This window comes from Anomaloglossus baeobatrachus, chromosome 1 (assembly GCF_048569485.1).
Source record: "Anomaloglossus baeobatrachus isolate aAnoBae1 chromosome 1, aAnoBae1.hap1, whole genome shotgun sequence".
NCBI lineage: Eukaryota > Metazoa > Chordata > Amphibia > Anura > Aromobatidae > Anomaloglossus > Anomaloglossus baeobatrachus.
In genome coordinates this window covers 872,707,771-872,731,576 of record NC_134353.1, presented here as the reverse complement: position 1 = coordinate 872,731,576, position 23,806 = coordinate 872,707,771, and positions in this window count along the sequence as shown.

Here is a 23,806-nt window from a genome sequence, read left to right as displayed (position 1 = left end):
TTTACCGAGAACTGTGTCATCGTCTCAGGCTGAGTGAGTACCACCGTGCCGTGAGGCACAGCGCTGCCCCCGCGACCCTGCACCTCACCAGGCCCCGCAACCCGCCTGCCATCCATCATTCATCCCTACCCCATCACCGGGCCCTGGGACAACAAAACCCCTACCCACGGAGGGAAGATCTAACAACTCAGCTGCTCCCTGTCACCGCTCCCGGGATCCCCGTCCAGAGCAGCGGTGGTGTCACCAAAATCACCACAACCGTGGGTGGCGTCACGGACAATATCCAAATCCCTACAATCAAATCCCCCTTTCACTCACGGGCGAGGAACGCCGCTCGAGTCCCCGGGATCCGGCCAACCGCTCGAGCCACCACCGAGCCGCAGCAGCAGTAGCAGCGGCAGCCGGACCCGAGCAGTGGGAGAGTGCAGCGTCCCCTCCTCCGCCCGCGACATATATACTGTATGTCTGAGAGTAGCTCAGCACTTTGGACATGATGAATTCATTATATTGCGTCTTCTGTACGGATGGAGTCTCAGTCTGACTAGAACAGACATTGGGGGAATGTCAGAATGTGAATAGTTTGCATTTTTTTTTTATTATTATTATTATTATTGTCAGTACTTGTTTGAGACATGATGCCTTGTGTTTATGTGTGTGTGTGTGTATGGCAGAGGATGAAGGATATTAGCACATGACAAGTCTATTGCTCCTAAAATGACCTTGGTGATATATAACCCTGTGGCTGCTTTTCCTGTGTCCTCTTCTGCGTCAGTGAAGGCATTTAATCCATACATAGGTAAATGTAACATAACTTCCTGTATCTGTGTTGAACATTGTCAGAGCAATAACAGAATAGGAGGTGCTAGGGGAAGCATACATGGGGGTATGTCACTTAACCTCCACCATCTTGAGAATTATGGCCTGGTCCATTGTTTACATGAAGCTTCCATTTGTATAATTGAGAAAGGAGGAGCTGTGGTGAGATGTAAGTGTGACGCCCCTGATCTTATCAGGGTGTCGCAGGGAACTGCACCCCTTTTCCTTATAGTGCAGAACTCACCCTCCATGGTTCTGGGATCCTAACTATTGGTATTGCTTCCATCAGCATTCAAATCCTAGTCACACCTCACACCACACCCTGTCAGGCACACCAGTGGGTGGTCTAGCTGGAAAAGGGCCACCAGCCTAGGGGTCAGGCAGACTGGTGGGAGAGGCATAGTTAGTCCAGTAGTAGCCCTCAGTGAGTGAGGAGCTGAGGGAGTTGTAGCTCCCTGGGAGACTTTGGGCTAGGTCACAGACGGTGGTCTTGGACCGGAGGAGTCGGAGACCTGGTCGCAGGGTATTGGAGAAGGGTGCCCAGACTTAGTTTTGGAGAACGGTCGGCATCGGGAAATCTAGTAACAGCGCCGGTACCGAACACGGCGGGGTACTGGACCCTGGATCAGGGAGTAGCTTCACGCAACCTGATAATTAACCTGTGGAGGATAGTCTCTTTATGAACTTTCCCCAAGAGCTCAGACATCGAAGGTACCAACACGAGAGGGATAGGGCTTTCCAGCTTATGCGGCCCACTGAAATCCCAAGTGTCAGCCATCGAGAGCAAAGCTCCTCTCTTTAACTATAGGGAGCGAGACCTCGACTACTTTAGGCCAGGCCAAGGGGTCACTCAGAAACGTCTAAACACAGTGCATGGAGGCAGGCCCAGAACCATCAGCAATACCAATGGGGACAGATTCCTGGACGAGCTCCCTCCAAGTGGCAGCGGCACCTAGAGACTTGGTTTACTCCTGTGTCAGAGTCTACTTAATGGTTGCACCAACATCCACGCGGCCTGAGTGAGTAGGCTGCACTCCCCTCTCCTGCATCCTGCCTGCCGCACAGCCTGCACCACGCTTCCCTACACGTCCACCATCCGGAGTCTCGGGGCCTCCCCTACCCGTTAACGGAACGTCATCTGGCAGCCCCGCTTTATCTCCCCCAGGTACTCCCATCGTCAGCGGCGGTACTCCCCTTACCGTGAACCACGAGTGGCGTCACAAATACTAATGCCCTGTAAATAGTCCCCTTTTATTTTTGAGTGGCCGCAAGCCCCCGGGTTCGGAGACCCTCGAGCCACAGCAACCCCGGATCTGAGCAGTCTGACTGCTGCAGGGGTGGTACATAAGGAGATTTAGAGTTTTCTAACACCGCACACAAGTGTTTATCCTAAGACAGCAAGAGTTTTTTCAATCATACACATATCTGATATATTGGCTCTGATTTTGACATTTCATAGACAGAGATGCAGCCAATCACTGAGCTCAGTGACTGTGCCCGTGTACACCAGATGCCACCATCAGAGCTACTGATTGATGAGATGTCAGTGCTGCAGCCAGTATCAGATATCGGAAGCAGCAGTGGAGACTCAGTAGTCGACCCGGGGAGAGTGAGTAAAGCACAGTTTGCATTTTTAACTCCTTAAAAACCTGGGAAGTATATATATGACGCGCCCACAGGGTCGGAGGTTATCCATCACCGGGCCGCGGTTCTTCTCCTGGGTCGCCGCGGTGGCCTTGCCGGGCTCCATGACCCCGGTGGTGTTAATAAAGATGGGGTTGGGGATGATGGGACTAGTTGTTCGTTATGCCACCTGTGGTGTGTGGCTATAATGGGAACCGCCGCTGCGGTGGGTCTCTGTCTTCTGGGGCGGATGGTAACGCAGCTCAGGTGTTGCAGCTCTCCACAGGTAGAGCTAGGCCCCAGGGAGGATGGTAGGAGTAGTAGTCGCCTATGGCAAAGGGGAGCGATGTTGGAAGCGTCGGCAGTAATGGGACAACACAGAGGGTGCAGTTCAAGTTCTTTACTCACTGGAAGCACACTGGCATTGGAGCACCGAGCTATGCTGTGATGGGTTTCAGCTGATCCCGGATACTTCGCAGGTCGAGGACGGTGTTTCCCTCTGTGTGTCTCCTTTCGACGGTTTCCCTCCATTCCCAGCTCCTGGGCCGTGGAATGGTTCAGGGGTGCCTTCTTTTGTTATGTGCGTTTTGAGTGCATCTTGAGAGTGAATCTCATTTTCTGAAAACGCACCTGCGGCAAAAACGCGGCGAAACGCATGCATTTTGCCCAATGCGTTTTGTAAGTTAAATCTATTGACTGGAGGGCGGCTCAAAAACGCAGTAAAAACACAAAAAGAAGTGACATGCTGTATCTTGGCTGCATCTTGAAAAACGCAGCCAAGAAACAAATGTTTAAGGGGGTGGGATGTGATCACCTTTCATCATCAAGGGGGCTGATCCCAAAAGAGGTAGAAAATCTATTATCTGTACTCCAAATGTGTATATTCTGATATCAACGCAACTGAGGGCAGGCAAATAGATCGGGAAAAGGTTTTGAAGCCCCTTTTATAACGTGATTTAAAAACAAATTCCAAAATGAAATGTTTTATAAAATTTCATAAGTTTTCATACTGGACAAAATGATTTTTTTAAGAAATAACCAAAATAAAACTTTAGTTTTCCTTTAAGCTCTTCCGTTTCCTATTTAAAGATCTGAAACTAATCACAATAAATTCAGTTGTCTCTTAACTTTGCTTTACAAATTTTAAAATGTTTTTCTGTAATGTCTTTTATTCAACATTCCGAAACTTCATTCTTTCTCTCAATGTCTGTAACAAATAGAAGTGAATCTTCAAATAACTATGAAGCAAAAGGCCGTGCTGCTCAGCAGATCATTAAAACGGACAGTCTTGTGCCTTGATCAGTCGTTGTTGCGTGAATGGTAACGGCATGTTCCTTCCCTTAGGTTATTTTGAGACATCAACAGAACAGAGAAAAGTAATTATCTATGGTACAACACAGCTACAGTGTAAAATTAACAAATCTAACTAATCTGTTACATATGAACCTTCTGAACATATTCCCTGCAGTAAGTCACCGTTTCTTCGTAGATCCTTACCTGCTGTGCAGGCAGATCAGTATCTAAGATGGAGTAAGGCTATCATGTGAAAGTACCGATCTTGTGACATTTCTCTGAGTACCAGGCTGAAAACCGGATTTGTTAGACAACCAAACTAGAGCATCAGAGCACATGAGGTTCTGATGATTCACCCTATAATTGGAAGATTTAGGATCCACAAAAAACCCCCATACACATTAGATGAAAGTCGGACAAAACCACTAATTTTAGCGGAAGCGGATGTCCATCTGATATGTATGGAGACCTCCCGGCTATCCACTGACAGACGATGTTAAAGGAGAGAATGATATGGTTATTGGATGCCAACCACCTCCGGGAGAACCTGCGGCCACATCAGGCCTCTGATGCCTCTGCAATGAACATCGAGACTGCGAAAACCGAGATGCCTTCCACCCGGACGATGGGCGACTCTCTGACCAGCCCAAAAAATATAAGAATGGCCTAACAGCCACACCACCGGCCTTGCACCGCCTATGAAAAGAAACAGAATTAGTAAAGCAATAAATCAGGTCTAACGTAGCGCACAAAGCAAGAAGAACGCCATCTATCGATGCGTTGAATCTCAGAGTTGAATAAACCAGCCCTCGCAGCCTCGGTAGCAGCACCTATTCTAAAGGAATGTGTACCAAACTCGGAAGGAGTTAAGCCGAACGACCGAAGGCATTTATGAAACAGGGACAAGAACTGGAACTTTGTCAGCGGTGAACCATCCTCGTGACATGGAAAGGACACACCAGAGTGGCGCACCGCCAAATAGTCGTTCACCAAAGCAATAGGGCAAACAGGGCCAGGAATAGAAAATAAGGGGATCCAAGAGCCCCTGCCAGATTGATCCGTTTTGGACTTACGTATGCGAATACGCAAACCACCATTGCAAAATGTAACATCACTGTGACGAAGGCCACCGGGACGATGCTTTGACGAGGACAGCAGTTCACCAATTCGCAAAGCTCCAAAAAAGGCCAATCCAAAGGAAACCGCAAAAAGAGCGGATTCAAAGGGGGATGAACAAAAATTACGCACAGCCTCAATGAGGCAAGCCAACAATGTAAAAGAAATAGGGCGTCTATGCTCCCGGTGGGGGGGTCAACCGATACCAACCATGAACAGCCTGACGGATAACGAAAGATTTAGGCGGGCTTTGCACGTTGCGACATCGCAAGCCAATGCTGCGATGTCGCATGCGATAGTCCCCGCCCCCGTTGCAGGTACGATATCGTGTGATAGCTGGCGTAGCGAAAATTATCGCTACGCCAGCTTCACATGCACTCACCTGCCCTGCGACCGTCGCTCTGGCCGGCGACCCGCCTCCTTCCTAAGGGGGCGGATCGTGCGGCGTCAGAGCGACGTCACACAGCAGGCGGCCAATAGCGGCGGAGGGGCGGAGATGAGCAGGATGTAAACATCCCGCCCACCTCCGTCCTTCCGCATAGCCACCGGCGGCAGGTAAGGAGATGTTCCTCGCTCCTGCGGCTTTATACACAGCGATGTGTGCTGCCGCAGGAACGAGGAACAACATCGTACCTGTCGCGGCACCGGCATTATGGAAATGTCGGTGAATGCTACGATGATACGATAACGACGTTTTTGCGCTCGTTCATCGTATCATCTAGCATTTACACAGTACGATGTCGAAAATGACGCCGGATGTGCGTCACTTTCGATTTGACCCCACCGACATCGCACGTGCGATGTCGCAACGTGCAAAGCCGCCCTTAGTGACATCGGACCAGCCACGAAGCTTGAAATGGAAGGCAAGGCCAGTTAAGCGACTCCGGGTCACAGACCCAGAAAAACCAGCACCACGTAAATGGAGCAAATATCGAACTGTAACTGCCAAACGGGCAGATTCAGAACTATAAATAGGGCAATACCCAACAAAAGTCAGCCATTCCCACCACGCCTTACCATAAGCTTTCCACGTTGCAGGAACCATGGAAGCTCGCACCAAGGGAATCAATTGTTGAGAAGCAGGTTCCACATACTGACAGGGCAGGGCAAGCCTTGCAGCCGAGTACGAGGGCAAAGCTATCGAAACTTTTGTAAATCAAAGCGAGAAAGGGCATCAGCAATGGAATTACGAAAACCAGGAACATGCCGGGCGCGAAACCAGATGTTAAATTCCAAACATCTAAGCACTAACAATCTGAGTTACTTAATCAACGGGGGGGGGGATGAAGAAGACAGACGATTAATAGCATGAAGTACACTCATGTTATCAGTCCAAAACAAAATGCGCTTAGTCCGAAGAATAGGTCCCCAAATAGCGACAGCCGCCACTATGGGAAAAAGCTCAAGCAAGGTTAAGTTGGAAACCCAGCCTAATGCATGCCATGAATCTGGCCAACGCTCAGCGCACCACTGATCATCAAAAATCACCCCAAAACCGAGGGACCCCGAGGCGTCGGAAAGAAGGGATAGCTCCTCATTAGTTATCTCCTTCTCCTGGAAACACGTATGACCATTGTACTGAGAGATAAACTCACTCCAAACAATCAAATCTGCATGCAGCGGTGCAGTGATCCGAATCCGGTGTTGGGGGAGCCTGACACCCCTAGTGGAAAGGGCCAAACGATGCGACATGCAAAAACCAAAAGGCCCAGCAAAGATTGCATCTGCCGTAAAGTGACGCTACGGACAGATCCAAAACCCGTAAGCAATGAGAGCAAGGTGGAAACTTTCTCAGATGGAAAGCGAAAAATCATGGCTTCAGAATCAATTTCAATCCCCAAGAAAGATAGTGTTGAAACAGGGCCGACCGTTTTGTCCTTTGACAAAGGGACGCCAAACTTGGTCATGAGACGGCAAAAATTATCCAACAAAAATTGGCAGTGTGTAGAATCACATGGTCCGACAAAAAATCATCCAAGTAATAAATGATGGAATGGGAGCCAGACTCTCCCATTTCACCATTTCACAACCCATTCCAAAAAGGAACTGAAAAGTTCAAAATAAGAGCAGGAAATAGAACCATGGGCAAACAGGTGTCATAATAATAAGAGCCATCGACAAACCATGCCAGCAAATGATGACAACCAGGGTGAACTGGGAGAAGACAAAAAGCCGACTCGATGTCAGATTTCGCCATCAACGCCCCCTTACCAGCCTGGCAAACTAACGCAACAGCCCTATCAAAAGACACGTTAGCCACTGAGGCATCCGCCTCAGATATGCCGTCATTCACAGATGAGCCCTTGGGGTAGGACAGATGCTGAATCAGGCGAAACTTGCCCGGTTATTTCTTGGGAACAACCCCCAAAGGGGACACCCTCAAGTTGAAAAAGGGGGATGAAGAAAATGGGCCCCGAATCATGCCTTTTGACAATTCACTGTCCAACTTCTGGAGTAACGCATGGTGAAATTCAGTAGCCGACTTAAGGTTTCGGGCAAACGAGGGTTCCCTACTAAAAATGAAAGGGATGAAAAATCCAAAGGTAAAGCCAAAATGCAGCTGGGCCGCTGCCTCTTTATTGGGGTACCGGTCGAGCCACGGCCCCATCACGAGGACACTCACTGGCGTCCTTATCCAGCATGCTGGATGGTTTGGCTGGTAATTTTGAGGATGGACGGGGGCACTTGGCTGCTGCATGGGGTCCGCCGCAAGCAGAACACTCATGCTTGAATTTACAAAGGCCAAAGAAAAGACAGTGGCCTTCATTGAATGACCAGCACGTGCCGGGTCTATGAACGACCACTGAGCCGGAGCCGGCAGAGGTACTAGGGGCCGCTGAATTGAAGGGTTGATAAGCCTTCTGGGCCAGCATTAAGCGCAGCCATGTGTCCGTGGCTTTGACTCCCCAACCCAACTGGGGTTGCAGAGCCAAACGACGACGAAAATTTTTGTCATAACGCCACCAGGCTGATCCCCCCGTGCGACTTGTAAGAATTGTATATTGTGTCGAGATAAATAAACATCTCGGAATAGCGCTCTGGGTGCTTCTGTCCCATGACACATCCCATAAAAAAAAATCTTTGCAGCCAGTTGTTAATGGACCTAGCTACCTTGGGCCTCCTCTCAAAAGGACGATCAGCTGATCGCCGCTCTTTATCAATGGTATGCTGATTGGTCGAAACCAAAGACCATATATCAACATAGTCATTTGCCCATAGTTTTTGGACGGTCTCCTTGTTCAAGTGGGATTCCAAAGGGGTAACGCCACAAAAGAAACTGTCCCTGTGACTATTGGCTTGAGGCGGAGGGGGATCAGACTGTTTTGGAGGTTGGGCGGTAAAGGAAGGATTAACTAGTATTTGTCCCCCCGCCGCAGGCTGTAAATTAGCTAAGAGTGTTTTAAGAGCCGCTGACATCCCCCCACGCCCCAGAGTATTTGTACTCACCAGCATCTGGAATGAGAGCAACAGAAGGCTCCGGTAGAGGATTGGCGAATTCCACTACCTGTGGACGTGCTGGAGGAGGAACCAACTCCCTCTGCAGGTGTTGGTAACATCGGCGATGATGCCCATTAGGCACGACTGAGGCGTCCGAGGAATTCGGTGAGGTGGAAGGAAAACGCCCCCTCGATGAACGAGAACGGCGGCTCCTTCGAGAGGATCTGGAACAATGGGAGGAATGGCTATGTCTGCCATGTGACCCAGGAGAGCGCACGTATCGATCAGTGGTGCGAGGGGGTGACGCTGAGGAGTGCATGGCGGAGCGGTTACCACGCCCATGGCGGCTACGACCGCGGGCCGGGGATCCAATACCTGGCTGTTGTGGAACAGCGATAACAGGAGCTTGTAAAGTGTGGGCAGTGAAACCGTGATCAAGTGGGTCCTGAGCAGGTGGGGGAGGGGCGGACACAGCCAGGTGCACACCTGCAGATCCCTGCATCATTGGTGGCAAAACCAGCAGAAGTGATTCAAGAGGGGCCGGAGGGCTTATTACTGCCCCAGCACATAAGGATAATTGAGGTTGGGGAAGTTGGGGAGGCTGGGAGGGAGGGGGTAGTGGCAGCACTGCGTCTGCAGCCTCCTCTATGGACGAGGAACTGGAGCTATGGTGTCCTCCCATGATTGGTGGTACCTGGAGGAATGGTAGTCCAAGGAGGCAGGGGTTAACGGCTACCAACCGTGGGCCCGCGATACCGGAGGGACAGGTACGGTGTGCGGCAGCCGCGGTCGGAAGCTTAGAGGAAGTGGACGCAGCTAGTCGCGAGGCACGCGCACGAGTGCGCACGCACTGTGACGTCTTTTTTGCAGGACACAGGTGCTCCGGCGGACGTGTACACCGTGCGGACCACCTGCCGCAGGGAATAACCGCCTGAGCCTCAGGAGTGATGAGACGCAGCTCAGCCAAGATAGCGGTAAGCCATGCGTCCCCTTCCCTCCCGATCCTGTCCCTAATGGCTGCAGCCAGGGAATCGGCCATCTCTCACCAGAAGCTGCTGAGTCCGGGTTGCCGGAAGCACAGCAGTTTCCAGGTCTCACGGATGAGGAGAGACCAAATCCGGAAATAAGGGGGATTATATAGGGGGAACCAGGAGGAGGGAAAATCAGTGGGATTGGACAAACAAAAAGGCATGGTTCGGGCATGGGAGAAAGGATTTAACACCTTCAAACCGGGCCCAGCAGTCAGGGTGCATCCAGCTCAGCCCCACTGATGGGGAGATAAGGTATGCACACCAGTGACTATGTAAGGGGAATACATGAAATAGCAGAAACAGCTGTGTGAATACTGACTTGAAAAATCCAATAGCTATATGTAAGAGTGAAAATGTGAAAAATGGAATCTGCATTACTGCCATGAACATATGAATCAAGAGAAATTTAGCTACTGAATTGATCAATGCAATAGAGCCCCAACACTACGCCAAAGTATTTCTCTACGTTGGGGTCCCTAGCTTGTGTGTGTCCTCTCATGCAGTTAAAAAACTTACCGTGTATGGGAAGCTGAGACCCAGGCTATTTATGCGTATGATATGGATTGGCAATAGGTGTGGTTGGGGAGGGTTCACAAACGAAAAACTACTAACAAATAAGGAATAACGTTTGGAACACCATTCTAAGTCTGAACTGGGTGCAAAAACCTAAAAAACATCACTATGGGGAGATAAGGTATGCACACCAGTGACTATGTAAGGGGTAGGGACCCCAACGTAGAGAAATACTTTGGCGTAGTGTTGGGCTCTATTGCATTGATCAATTCAGTAGCTAAATTTCTCTTGATTCATATGTTCATGGCAGTAACGCAGATTCCATTTTTCACATTTTCATTCTTACATATAGCTATTGGATTTTTCAAGTCAGTATTCACACAGCAGTTTCTGCTATTTCATGTATTCCCCTTACATAGTCACTGGTGTGCATACCTTATCTCCCCATAGTGATGTTTTTTAGGTTTTTGCACCCAGTTCAGACTTAGAATGGTGTTCCAAACGTTATTCCTTATTTGTTAGTAGTTTTTCGTTTGTGAACCCTCCCCAACCACACCTATTGCCAATCCATATCATACGCATATATAGCCTGGGTCTCAGCTTCCCATACACGGTAAGTTTTTTAACTGCATGAGAGGACACACACAAGCTAGGGACCCCAACGTAGAGAAATACTTTGGCGTAGTGTTGGGGCTCTATTGCATTGATCAATTCAGTAGCTAAATTTCTCTTGATTCATATGTTCATGGCAGTAATGCAGATTCCATTTTTCACATTTTCACTCTTACATATAGCTATTGGATTTTTAAAGTCAGTATTCACACAGCAGTTTCTGCTATTTCATGTATTCCCCTTACATAGTCACTGGTGTGCATACCTTATCTCCCCATAGTGATGTTTTTTAGGTTTTTGCACCCAGTTCAGACTTAGAATGGTGTTCCAAACGTTATTCCTTATTTGTCAGCCCCACTGATATGACCCTACAATACATGGTGTCCGTTCACAGGGATCGCTTAGCAAGGAGAGCCAGCTTTAATATTTTTCACCTTATTTTCAATAGGGGGTTGAATTACAACTTCTTAATGGTCCCCAGGTAATTTATCTCTTTGGTTGTTTCCAAGGCAGCATCTCCTTATGTGCAGTTGCTTAAGGTGTTCAGGAGTTCAGGGCAATTGAAATTTCTTCAATATTGAGACTGGTCACTTCACTTGGCCTAATATTAGACTCATACTTCTTGTTCTGTACAGAAGACGTGACTCGCCCACCCAGGGCTATGGGACACCCGGTGCCGGGCCGGACTAGTCCGGTGGTAGTCAGTGGTGGCTGGGCCCGGCTCCGTGGCCCTGGTGGGTGTCAGTAGAATATGTGGCTTGATGAATAAAGTTTGTGTTCGTGACGCCACCTGTGGTCTGCGGCTATTAAGCCGCCGCTGCTGTGTGAGGCCTCCGGGGTGATGTTATGGCAGCAATGGTAGTACTGCTCCCCACAGGTGGAGCGGAGCCCCGGGGACACTGTTAGTGCTCGTGAAAGTCTATGGGGTTGTGTGGCTAACACGGTGCAGGGCCGACAGGCATTGAAAGAACCAGGCACAAACAACAGTCTCTTTACCTTTTCCTCTTTACTGTGGAAACAGTCCAGTCCTGGGAGACCGTTACAGGTGGTGATGGGGATCCGGTCGGCCTGGAAGTACTTGGGGTGATCTTTCTGGCCAGCTGAGTATGAGGCCTACTCCTGTACTTTTCTTTGTTATGATAGGACCCTGCTTCTCTGAATCCAGCAATGGCCCTCTTTGCTGCTGGGACTGATGGTACATCCCTTCCCCTCTGTAGCAGGCTGCGCAGGCCCTCTCTGGTGCTTCTCTGCTTGAGTCCACACCGGGCCCTGATGCTGCAGCTGTACCTTTGGGATGTTTTTGGGCCAGGTGCTTTCAGCTCTCCTGCCCTTCGGATTCGGCTACGAGGGAGTATTTTTAAGCCCTGGTGGCCACAGACTCCGATGTCCGAGTCTCTCCGCTGCCTCTCAGCTACTCCTGCTTCCCTGGGCCAAGCTCCTCTAGCTCTAGGCCCCAGATCCACAGGACAGCTCACTCTGCGTCTGCTTCCTTCCACTTCTCTCTACAGACTGACCACTACTTCCTCCCCCAGGCCAGACTTGAGGAAGGCTCCCTGGAATTCCAGGTTCAGAGCTCCCCCTGCTGGCCGGAGGGAGAACTGCGTTGGGTGTTAAACTTGCTGGCCAATGGACCTCCCCATTACCTCCAGGCTCAGCATTAACCCTTTGGAAGGTCAATGCTGTTGTGGCGACCAGGTCCTGGGGGGTCCTGGGGCGCCACAGACGCTTCAGCAGTTTCATCATCATAAGGCCCGTTTCACACGTCAGTGAAAAACACAGACGTTTTTCCCTGGCGTGTAAAACACGCACATGTCCCTGCGTATGCCGTGAATCACGGCACACGTGGGTTGTCTAAGTGCAATCCGGGCTCCGTTCTCCATGGCCCGTGATTGCACTTATAAAACAACTCACCTGTGCCCGCTCCCGCTGTCCATGGTGCTGATCGCTCCCGCGGTGCAGCATCCGGCCGGCGGTGACCCTCGCAGCAGCTGCTTCCGGGTCGGCTGTGTCGCGCATAATGAATATGCGCGACAATAATGAGTCGGCTCAGAAGCAGCCAGCAGAACGGGCTGCAAAGGACATCGCTGGACGCCGGGTGAGTTAAAATGTTTTTTATTTTAAAAGCACGTTTTTTTCTGGCACGTGTTTCACGGACCACACCACTGCGTGGTCCGTGGAACATCAGTGATGCCAGAAAAAAATGGACATGTCTCCGTGCGGCAAACACGCACACGCGGGTACGCCGCACGGAGACACGTGCAGTGAAAAATCACTGACGTGTGAGCAGACCCATTCATTATAATGGGTCTGCATATGTCAGTGATTCTGGTACGTTTAAAAAAAAGCACAAACGTACCAGAATCACTGACGTGTGAAAGGGGCCTAATAGACAGGATTACAATGATAGGTAACAACTCTATATCCAGTAGGTTATACATGATCCACCATTCACGATGTGTTGTCACAGCTCACCTCCTTCACCTCCCTTCAAAACAGTGCTTTTTTTTTCAGTGGTACGCGCCGGTACGGCGTACCGGAAAATCTGAAGAGCGCCTCTGGCTCTGTCCACATGGCTAATTTGTAAACTATACAAATTAGCCATGTGGAGCGGAGGCACAAGCCAGAGGCATCTCCAGGGGGCGCTATCGGGCTGCCTGATGCGGCGGTGTGGAAGTCTGCCGGGGTGGGAGCCGCTATTCTCTGAGCACGGTGGTCACGCTGACAGCTGCACTCATAGAAAGTGCAGCGCGCGGCTCTCACCGCTAAATTGTCTTTTTCTCTGTCAGACGCAAGGACAATTGGAGCGGTGACGCCAGCGCTGACTTCCGGGTCAGCGCGACGGCTGTCATGTGATCAGGTCAGCTGATTAGACTGCTGACCCGGAAGCCAGTGCCGCAGCGCAGAGGCGGCAGAGAAATGCTGAGAAGTGCTCCACTGTGGAGCTGAAGAAGACACGGACGGAAGAACATTATGGGGTAAGAGGGGAGTATTTATGAAACAGTATGGGGGAGAGAGGGTGGGGGAGGGAGCTATCTGTGGACACACTATGGGGGGGACAGAGGGTGGGAATGGGAACCATCTGTGCACACACTATGGGGGGACAAAGGATGGGGAGGGGCAATATGTATATACACAGTATAGGTGCGGGAGGGAACTATCTGTGGACATAGAGGATGAAGTTTCATGCATGGGGAGAGAGAGAGGATGAGGTTTCATGCATGGGGAGAGAGAGGATGAGGTTTCATGCATGGGGAGAGAGAGGATGAGGTTTCATGCATGGGGAGAGAGAGGATGAGGTTTCATGCATGGGGAGAGAGAGGATGAGGTTTCATGCATGGGGAGAGAGAGGATGAGGTTTCATGCATGGGGAGAGAGAGGATGAGGTTTCATGCATGGGGAGAGAGAGGATGAGGCTTCATGCATGGGGAGAGAGAGGATGAGGTTTCATGCATGGGGAGAGAGAGGATGAGGTTTCATGCATGGGGAGAGAGAGGATGAGGTTTCATGCATGGGGAGAGAGAGGATGAGGTTTCATGCATGGGGAGAGAGAGGATGAGGTTTCATGCATGGGGACAGAGAGGATGAGGTTTCATGCATGGGGACAGAGAGGATGAGGGGTGATGCATGGGGACAGAGAGGATGAGGGGTGATGCATGTGGACAGAGAGGATGAGGTTTCATGCATGGGGACAGAGAGGATGTGGAGCGAACTGGAAAGAAATTTTGAGGACACAGAATAAAGAGTGACATGGTATGAGGAGTAAGTGGGCAGGATGGGGAGTGACGTGGAAAAGTATATGGACACACAGGAGGTAGAGAGGAGATAGGAAGGGATGTAAAGAATGTGAGGGGCACAGAATAGAGACTGGGTAGTGGAGGGGGGTGGTATGGAGAGGGGACAGAATGGGAGGACAGTGTGAGGTTATAGCAAGGAGGGGGAGTGTGATGAGGGCACAGTATAAAGACGGTGCAGTATAAGGGGACACAGTGTAAAGGACACTGTAAACAGTAGGCTCAGTTTGGAAAGAGGGAATATGTAGGCTATGTACCATATGAAGGACAGTGTGGGGTCATATTTTGTTCAGAGAATACTGGGGCCATTATTTATTCTGGGGCACTGTGTAGGGCAGATATTTTTAAATAGAAGTATTATAATCATTCTGCTATTTATAGGTGCATCGTGTCGGGATGTGTTACAGAAGACCGGAGAAGATGAAAATCTGCAGAGACGAGATGTGAATGTGAAAAGTCATCATTGCGTCAGGACAAGATGAAGAATAGAAAGAAATGACTCAGAGACAACATCATCTATAAGGTACCTGAATATAAATGTTTATTTGTGATACTGACTGTGTGTCATCATTAGGCCTTGGTCCCACATGCGCATTGCTTCTGATGTGAGCGCAATGGGACCACCTCTGATCAGCTGATTATGGTGCAGGTGGCCGGAAATGCTTATTTCTGGATCTGCTCCGTCCTCTGATGGTGTCTGCGGCCGGGTACTGCACATCCACTTCATTGATTTTAATAGGAGACTGCTGTCACTATCAGAAGACGGAGCAGATCCAGAACTGAGCACTTCCGGCCACCTGCCACCACCGACACCTAGAGTAGGGAATTGGCGGGGTTGCCAGGTGCCGGACCCCGACCAGTCAGACATTGGTGACCTATTCTAAGGCGGGCTTTGCACACTACGACATCGCAGGTGCGATATCGGTGGGGTCAAATTGAAAGTGACGCACATCCGGCATCGCATGTGACATCGTAGTGTGTAAAGCCTAGATGATACGATTAACGAGCGCAAAATCGTCGTAATCGTATCATCGGTGCAGCGTCGGCGTAATCAATAATTATGCTGACGCGATGGTCCAATGTTGTTCCTCGTTCCTGCGGCAGCACACATCGCTGTGTGTGAAGTCGCAGGAGCGAGGAACATCTCCTACCTTCGTCACCGCGGCTTCCGTAGGATATGTGGAAGGAAGGAGGTGGGCAGGATGTTTACATCCTGCTCATCTCCGCCCCTCCGCCGCCTGCCGTGTGACGTCGCTATGACGCCGCACGACCCGCCCCCTTAGGAAGGAGGCGGGTCGCCGGCCAGAGCGATGGTCGAAGGGCAGGTGAGTGCATGTGAAACTGGCGTAGCGATAATTTTCGCTACGCCAGCTATCACACGATATCGTACCTGCGATGGGGGCGGGGACTATCGCGTGCGACATCGCAGCATCGGCTTGCGATGTCGCAACATGCAAAACCGCCCTAAGGAAAGGTCATTAATGTTTAAGTAGTGGACAATCTCTTTAATAAAGTCTTGTGCCGTCTGACACGTTAAGGGTTACTATGTTTTTATTTATGTTGTTAGGAGCATTAAAAGGGTTGTCCAAATTTGTGATGAGCCTGCAGTCACTCCTTGTGTCACTCTATGACTGCAGCCTTCTGAATTCTCACAGTGTGCACTCTGCATGCTGTCAGGATTCTCTGGTGCCGGCGGTGAGAGTGGGAGGTTACGAAGCTGCAAGTATGCAATTTACATAGATGTGGTCACGTGCTGAACAGACATGCTCAATGAAAATGAATTGACTGAGGCCGGACACATCAAATCAGAATGTGGGCAGAAGTGTACAAATCTCATACTTGTGCTCACATGATCGTCCACTCTCTCCACTGGCACCGGCACACCCCGCCGTAGCCCCGCTACTCAATGTTGGCCGGTAGCACGCCTGACAGCATCCCCCCTCCCCCGCTCCTCGCCTCAGAGATGCTTACCAGCAAATATTTTTTTACAAAAAAAGCACTGCTTCAAAATGACCTCTCACCTCTTGCTACTAATGTCAATAAGAAGAACATGAAGTGGGAATCTAATATTAGATCTAGTGGTCAGTATGAAAATTGGAAGATTTTCTTTTTGTAATATATATAGTGATATGAAGTATTAAAAAAGTGTTTTTTAATACATTCAACATTAAAATAATACTTGTGCACTCTAAAAATATTGTAGCCTATGGTGTACACGTACATGAATATTTAATCATAGGTGAGTCACGAGAATAATCACAGGATTAGGCCGGATTCACACGACCAGTCCTATCCGTGATAAAAATGGACAGCACTTAGACCAATGTTATTCAATGAGATAATGCAGAATACCAATTTTTTTTTTACTGACAGATTTTGTGTGTGACAAAAATTGCAGCATTCACGATTTTCCACTGGAAATAAGATGAGACTCATGCAAATCTATATGTGCCAGAAGAAAATCGTATGCCACAGTATACTATCCAATCTTTACAGATACATGCAATCCATTGTTTACAGTTTTGGGGGTGTTTTTAATGCCCTTCAGTTCGATCTCAAGACATGGTGACTTGAGGGATGAACACTGTAGGAAGATCAATCTTGTGCAGCCAAAATAGATCCACCAGGGTCTTCTCTGTTATCTTGATAGTATCAAGCCATCGGGTTGCTGGTCTTCCTCTTCACCTTGTTCTTTCTATTTTTCCAACCATGATGTCCTTCTCCAGTGATTGCTCTCTTCGTATGATGTGTCCAAAGTAGGCAAGTCGTAGCTTGGTGATCCTTGCTTCGAGTGACATGTCTGGCTTGATTTGTTCCAAAACTGGTTTGTTTGTTCTTCTTGCCATCCGTGGTATTGATAACATCCTTCTCCAGCATCACATTTCGAAGGCATTGATTCTTTTTCTGTCTTATTCCTTTATCGTCCAGGTTTCGCATCAATTTTCTACAGGAGCAGTTATTAATCATTTACAAGACCATTGACAGTCTCCTATGTTACAGAATTGCAACAGAAAACGGTCATCTGCACTACCTCATTAAATAACATTGGTCCGAGTCCTGTTCATTTTTCTCACTGATAGCACTTGGACCTAAAATACAGTTGTGTGAACCTGATCTTAGCATGAGTAGACAACATCGGCTCAGCAGGAATCTGGTGCCCCTACCAAATCGCTCTTATCAGCTATGGCGGTGGCTGGATGTGAACATCGAAAAGACTATAACGCTTCAATATGTAGCAGCTGCTGCTGGATATTGCAGACCAAGTACTAAATTCTTAAATAAGACTTGATTAGAGTTGAGCGAGTACCTAACTATTGGTACTTGCTATACTCTAAACGAATACTGTCTACACTCCCTGACAGAAGTCCTGTTGCTTATCCATGTTTTGTAAATAAAGCTTATAACCTGACTATAAATTCATCCATTGGTTTTATAAATTACTCTTTTGAAAGCTGAAACCCTCCCAAATTTGGTTTAGGTTATGAAAATAAAGTTTCTGACAGAAAGGTCAGATTTTGGCAAGACAAAAGTTTTGTCGCTCACAGAAAGTAATGTGAAATTCAAACAAATAATTAACTTTTAATAGAAAGATATGTTGCATAACATTGGTGAATGAAGTTGTGGTGCTATTAGAGCCATATTTAATATTTGGTGTGACTTCCATGAGCTTGAAGGACTGCATCCATGCGGTTCAACAATGATTCATACAATTTATTGATGAAGTCATCAGGAATAGCAAAGAATGCAGTCTTACATGTCTCCAAGAGTTCATCTAGATTCTTTGTTTTGTTTTCCAAGCTTCCTCTTTCATCCTACCCCAAACATGCTCAATGATGTTCATGTCTGGTGACTGGGCTGGCCAGTCCTTGAGCACCTTGATCTTCTTTGCCAGGAGGAACTTTGTTGTAGAGATGGATGTATGAGATGGAGCATCATCCTGCTGCAGAATTTGACCCTTTTATGATTGGGTATATAAGAGGTAGCTAATGCTTCTTGATATTTTAGGCTATTGATATTGCCTTCCACCTTGCAAATGTTTCGCACACCCCCATACTGAATGTAACCCCAGAGCATGATCTTTCCACCACCAACCTTAACTGTTTTCTGGGTTTATTTTGGATCCATACAGGCTTCAGTAGGTCTCTGCGGGTGAGGATGTAAACTAGGATTGGGTGCATTATATGACAAGGCGACAAAACTTATTCTCGTCCAAAATCTGACCTTTCTGTGTTCATTAAATGCAGCAACTTTATTTTCATAACTTAAACTAAATTTGGGAGCGTTTCAGCTTTCAAAAGAGTAATTTATAAAACCAATGGATGAATTTAAAGTTAGGTTATAAGCTTTTATTTACATAACATGGATAAGTGACAGAACTTCTGTCAGGTAGTGTACTACTCGTGTATTCATTCTGAATAGCGTGTGCAATGCAAGTCAATGGAGGATACTCACAATGTAACAAGTAACCCTGAATTCCGCGGTATTCGCTACTCGCACAAATAGTACGGCTTTCAGGTTACATTGCAAGTATTCCAAATTGACTTTCATTGCACATGCTATTCGGAATGGATATGCGAGTGTGCTGCCCCCGTGCCAGCTGCCGGCGCTGCTCAGATACGGGGCCTACGGTACGGCTCGAGGGGTTCCCCGGACCCGGGGTTGGCGCGGTCACTCTGAATAAAAGGGGGACGTATTTGTATGGGATTGATTGTAGAATGTCTGTGACACCACTCACGGTGCGTGGTGAAGTGGGACACCACCGCTGCTGTTGTGGGATACCCAGGGGAGGTGTAATGGCAGCCGGATGTTAACCCCTCCGTGGGTAGGGATGGTTGCCCCGGGGCCCAGTGTCTCTGTTCAGGGTATGGCGATGGCAGGGCCTTGCACGTCCAGATGAACCAGGGGATAGTTGGTTACTCACAATTGAATGAATCACACGAGTCTTTTGGTAAACCAAGATGCTGGTGGCCGGCCGCCGCGGCTGGTTGTACTCTGGTCCCCACTCGGGCTGGTGGTCGCTGTCCTTTCCTCTGCACTGTTTTGTGTATTGTGGGCTGCCTGGTTTGGAACTCAGGAGTCCGCACCCGGCTTGCTGTGTGCCTAAGGAGCCGTGCCCCCAGACGCTGGCCCGTGGGATTTATGGGCCCTGGCGAGGGCCTTATCCCTATCGGTGGGCTGTTGTCTTCCTTAGGGTCTTTGGGTGGGACAGGACCTATAATCCTGCCCTCAATTGGTTAATTAGCTAGGCCGCTGGTTTCGGTCCTGGCTTCAGGGACCAAGTACCCCCTCTGTGCACGGTTTCTGGTCGGGTCTCCGGTGTCGGTAGCGGTGGGCTCCAACCCTTCTACGGTCCTCCTCGGGTCTGCCGAGCCGTCTTCCCGTCTCCTGCTGACGGAGACCACCGTCTGCCACCTAGCCAAGGTACCAGGGCTCCGACCCTGGCACCGTTCAACTTGAACTTCTGCTCTGCTGGAGCTACACCTAGCTCCAGCCCACACTCCTCTCAACTTGAACTCTTTTCTTAACTGCTTGTTTTACTGCCCCGGGCTGTCTAGACCCCTAGGTGGGCGTTCCCTAACGGCCTGGTCCCGCCCACTGATGTGCCTGTCTTGCCCTAAGGGGGGTGACTAGGGTTTCAGGTCGGCTGTGTGTAACCTAGTTGAGGGAGGGTGTTATGGGGGGGCCTATGTGTGACTACCTGGTTTTGCCAGGGCGTCACACGAGTATTAGACAGTACTCATTATGAGTATTGCAAGTACCAAAAGTTAGGTACTCGCTCAACTCTAGACCTAATCCATAATATCTCTGTGTCTGCAACACAATCTACTAAACTGTGCAGAATATTTAGCTGACACTGAAGCCTCTAACAGTTGCCAACAATTGGACCCCTCACAATTTGACATTGATTAGCTATTCTGATAGGTGATCAATACTGTTTGACTGGACAACACTTTTAAGACAACTACCAAAAACATACAATAGTAATAGGGAATTTAGATTGTGAGCCACAATTGTAACAGTGAAGAAGTCAGTAAAGGGGAGTGGAAATTAATGGCGCTATATTCAGTTAAGTCCATATATATTTGGATACTGACACAAATATAGTTGTTTTTATTTTAACCTGTTTACTGAAACATATTCAAGTTATAGTTATATAATGGACATGGACATAAAGTCCTGACTTTTAGCTTTCATTTGAGGGTATCCACATCAAAATTTGATGAAGGGTTTAGGAGTTTCAGCTCCTTTACATGATCCACCCAGGTTTTAGGGTGCACAAAAGTAATTGGACAACTGACTCAAAGGCTGTTTCATGGGTAGGTATGGGCAATTCCTTTGTTATTTCATTTCACTTCATTTCATTTCATTCTCAATTAAGCACACAAAAGGCCTGGAGTTGATTTGAGGTGTGGTGCTTGCATTCTGAAGTTTTGTTGAGAAGTAAAAGGAACTCTCCATGCAGGTGAAACAAGCCAGCCTTCATCTGTGAAAATAGGGAAAAAAAATCAGAGAAATTGCTACAATATTTGAAGTGGGTAAATCTAGTTTGGTACATCCTGAGAATGAAAGAAAGCACTGGTGACCTCAACAATGCAAAAAGACCTGGACGTCCATGGAAGACAACAGTGGTGCATGATCACAGAATAATTACCATGGTGAAGAGAAACCCCTTCACAACATTCACCAAGTGATCAACACTCTCCAGGATGTATGTTTATCAATATCCAAAAACTGTAGAATAAGATATTAACAGCATCTCCAAAAATCATACTTTGATCTAATGCCATTAGTCAAAAATTTCTATACCTGAACGTGAAGTTCTTGGTTTAATATTCTGATCAGACTGTATCAGCCTTAATGGTGTGGCGCTATGCGCCAACGCACCAACCAGTGCCGCAGTGACAGTGCACAAGCAAGGCATGTGGCCTGGTGCCTCATAACACCCATGCAGCATGGGTGAAATCCCATGGCTCCAGGCTCCACCATCCCACTGACACAAAACCACTACAGCAATGGCCGCCCATGTGAAAGAAGCTGGCCAACTCACCTTCCACAAGCTCATAGTGTGTGAACTGAGAGCAAACTGCAGTCTTGCAGTCTTCTGCTTAGTAAAATCACCTGTGCCAAATGGGAGGAGTGCTGGTTCAAGTAAAAAAACAGAGGGGGACAGATAATGCAGTATGCAATAGCTGTAGAAAAAGACATGAACGGCACCTCCAGAAATCAATATCCAAATCTATCATAAAGAGAAGACTGAATGAAAGAAAATACAGAGGGTTCACTGCACGGTGCAAAACACTCATAAGCCTCAGGAATAAGAAGGCTAGATTGGACTTTGCTAAAAACAATGTTAAAAAACCAGCCTAATTCTTGAAGAACATTCTTTGGACAGATGAAACCAAGATCAACGTCTACCAGAATGATGGAAAGAAAAAAGTATGACGAAGACATGATACAGCTCATGATCCAAAGACCACGGTGGAGGCAGTGTGGTGACCGGGCATGCATGGCTACCAGTGACACTGGGTCCCTAGTGTTTATTGATGATGTGACACAGGACAGAAGCAGCTGGATGAGTTCTGGGGTTTTCAGACACATACTGTGTGCTCAAATCCAGCCAAATGCAGCCAAACTGATTGGTCGGCGTTTCATAATACAGATGGACAATGACCAAAAACATAAAGCCAAAGCAACCCACAAGTTTATTAACGCGAAGAAGTGGAATATTCTTGAATGGCCGAGTCATCACCAGATCTCAACCCAATAAAGCCGCATTTCACTTGTTAAAGACTAAGCTTCAGACAGAAAGGCCACAAACAAACAGCAACTGGAAACCGCTGCCGTAAAGGCCGGCAGAGCATTAAGAAGGAGGAAGCACAGCATCTGGTGATGGCCATGAGGTCAAGACTTCAGGCAGTCATTGCCAACAAAGGGTTTTCAACCAAGTATTAGTAATTAACATTTTATTTCCAAATATTTAATTTGTCCAATTACTTTTGAGCCCCTGAAATGAAGGGATAGAGTTTAAAAAATGCTTCAGTTCCTCACACTTTTATGCAATAATTTTGTTCAACCCACGGAATTAAAGCTTAAAATCCATTGTGGTAATGTACAGATCAAAAATGTGAAAAATGTTGTCTATGGACCTAACTTTACTTTCTTTCTTTTAACGGCCTTCAGCTCGATCTTGAGTCGTGGCGACTTGATGGATGAACGCTCTGTAGGAAGATCGATCTTCTGCAAGTCTAGACAGGTCCACCAGGGTCTTCTCACCATTATCTTGATTAACTTTAATTTTTCCATATCGAAAACATGATTTTCTTCAGCGCTCTATTGGGAGACCCAGACGATTGGGGTATAGCTACTGCCCTCCGGAGGCCACACAAAGCACTACACTAAAAAGTGCAAGGCCCCTCCCCTTCTGGCTATACCCCCCCGTGATATCACGGGTTCTCCAGTTTTAGCTTTGTGTGCGAAGGAGGTCAGACATCCACGCATAGCTCCACTGTTTAGTCAGCAGTAGCTGCTGACTATGTCGGATGGAAGAAAAGAGGGCCCATATAGGGCCCCCAGCATGCTCCCTTCTCACCCGTGGATGGTGTTGTAAGGTTGAGGTACTTATTGCTAGTACAGAGGCCGGAGCCCACATGCTGTTTTCCTTCCCCATCCCCATGAGGGGCTCTGGGTGAAGTGGGATCTTACCGGTCTCCAGGCACAGAGACCGAGCTCCATCCACAGACCCAAAAGAACCTGCTGGATATGGAGCTGAGTATCGTCAGGGACAGGGCCCTGCTACATCAAGGTACTCTGTGTCCCCATGCACATCGCGCCCACACACACCAGCATTGCTGGGAGTGTTAGTGCGCCGGGGACAACAGCGCGGAGCGCTGGTGCTATTATTCACTGCAGCTTTGCTGAGTGAATTTATGTATTGAAAACGGCCGCGCTGGCCGCTGCTGGTTGTTTTTTACATGGTGGCGCGGCTGGGACTTGTGGTGCGCCGGGGGACTTCGGCGTCGGCCGTGCACATAGGACGGCCGCGCTTATTACTCGAGTCCCCGGCTTTGCGGCCTAGTTTTCGTTTCGTTCCCGCCCCAGCCCTGCCAGTCAGAGGAGGGGCGGGACGCTGTACAGAAGCTCAGCGCAGGGAGCTGGAGTCTGCTTTGCATTCTCCAGCCCCCTCTCACTGAACACAGTGAGACGCCGGGTTCCCGCTCTTGGCTGGGGCTCGCCCACGGCCCGCCCCTCTGCACAGGACGGGGAAGAGAAGCCGGCAGCCATTATGGTTTCCACTCTGGGAGAACGGAACCAGTCACAGGTTTTTGGGCGACCTCGCACCCGCTCTTGTGCGGGCGGTAAGCAGTACTGACACCACTAATGCTGAAGTGGGCTTTTGGACTGTGTGCTGATATGCTATGCACTGTACTGTACTGTCGCTATTCTGGGCAACAGCAGCAAATAAGCAATGCTGCTGAGGCACAAGCTTTCAATGCTTCTTCGTTTGCATGTGCTGCAGTGTTTACTGTCAGATTGGGCAACAGCAGCAGTAGAGCAATTTGTGCTAAGGCACAA